Here is a 1977-nt window from a genome sequence, read left to right as displayed (position 1 = left end):
CCTCCACACCCCAGAAACAATAAAGAGTCCACTAACTTCTTCATGCACACACACACACACACACACACACACACACACACACACACAAAACGGTAGCTCCTGAGTATCATCTAGTATTCAGACCACACTCAAATTCCCCCTGTGGCTGTAAGAATGTTACTTATAGCTGGTTTATCCATGTGGTATCTAATTGAAGACCGCATATTACCTCTTATTTGTGTCTTTTAACTAAGCAAAAATATCCTTTATTTTAGTATCATACCATTATTTCTGTGTCATTTTTTGGTCTGTTTGTTTTCACGACAGTGACTCATTCCAGAGATGGGCCAGTTATACTATTAAGTGTCTGCCTTCTGGCTTAGTCAAAATTCTTCCCTGTGGTTGCTTAATTAGTTCCACCGCCTTCCGTGTTTCTTATAAATTGGAGTTGTATCCAAAGGCCAGATTAGCTTACCATCAAAGAGCCTCCATATTTGAAAACCAAGGTTTGCAGCTATTTCTTCCTTACAGTTAGTGGAACAAAGCTCTAAAAAGTAAATGAAGTTTGAGGTAGGTTTAAGAGACAGACAGGAAGAAAGAGGAAAGGCCAGCAGGTGGGGCAGGAAAGCAGGGATATCTCAACTAAATCCCTGCACCCTGGGACCTGACATTTGGCCATGGGCTTGAGAACTAGTTTGGTCAGGATCCCAGAACGGATTTAAGAAACACAGAAAATATAAAGTATAAGCCAGATTATTAAATTTATAATTTATGATGAGAAACATAACCACTAAAGCAATTGGAATGTTGCCACTGAAGAGACGAAGTAACCTATTTCCCCCACAGGCCTGTGGTTTCCAAGCTCATGTCTGTGTAAGACTCATCTGAGACTCACAAGGATACCACCCGTAGGGATTCCAATTTAATTGTTCTTGGGCAGGGATGGGGGATTGGCACTCCGTGGTTCAACTTTGCTATCAGGGCAGAGCACAGCTGCTGCAGGTAGTTCTAAAGCAGAAGGCAATTTGTCATCAGAAGATTGTTTTGTGAGACTAAAACTTGGGATCTAGGCAATATGAATAAAGTAAGTTTAATGAGTTAGTGCAGGTCATAATGTCAGGCATCTACGTGCAAGAGGGTTAATGAGGTGTGTTTACTTTAAAAATGCTCTTAGTGAACATTTGGACTCCCAGTGTCCCCTTACCTCTCATTGCCTTCTAAAATTCTGATAAGCATCCTGCTCTGGACTAGACCTTTAGATGCTGCCTCGACACTGAACAATGTTCTGACCCTGCTGAGCAATGGGCCTAAAGCTTTATAAGTATCTGCAACTCTGAGGTGCCCTGGCTGAGAAACAGGAAGGACCAACAGGAAGGACCAGTGTTCTGGAGCCTCAGTTGCCTCAGAATGAGCTGAAAGGTTTCTTAAAAGATTGCTAAATCTTGTTCCTGTTAAATATGACAACACTAGCTCTAACAGCAACATCCTAGGCCTCTCACCGCTAAACACAGGAACAGACACCACTCTCCAGCCTGATGATGGAAAATGTCTTCAGATATATCCAAATGGCCCTTCGGAAGCCGACTTGCCTCCTCTCGTGGGGCTCCACCCCAAATCTTCAGAATCAAAATCTTTTATAGGACAAGATTTAGCAATCTTGTATTATTTGAGGGATCTCCAGGATACCTCTGATCATTATTCCCTTTGTAGGGTAATTCCAACAAAACTCTTTTATATAAATATCACACACACACACACAGGCACACAAAGCTTATAAAATAGTAGGTTTCTATGTGGCCTTCATAAATATCCTTAATAGTAGTTATCCTCACTCCTCCACTACATCCTCCCATATTTCTCTCCATGTTAACCTTCCTCCCCATCACTGCTCCTTTCCCCTTCAAATTGTGTATTTTTAATTTGAAGAAGGAAGACACAGATACAAGAGAAGAAAATGAAAAGAAGATAAACCACCAGAAATCCATTATATTATTTAAA

Source organism: Meriones unguiculatus, chromosome 17, assembly GCF_030254825.1.
Source record: "Meriones unguiculatus strain TT.TT164.6M chromosome 17, Bangor_MerUng_6.1, whole genome shotgun sequence".
NCBI lineage: Eukaryota > Metazoa > Chordata > Mammalia > Rodentia > Muridae > Meriones > Meriones unguiculatus.
Note: the sequence above shows the minus strand (reverse complement) of the source record.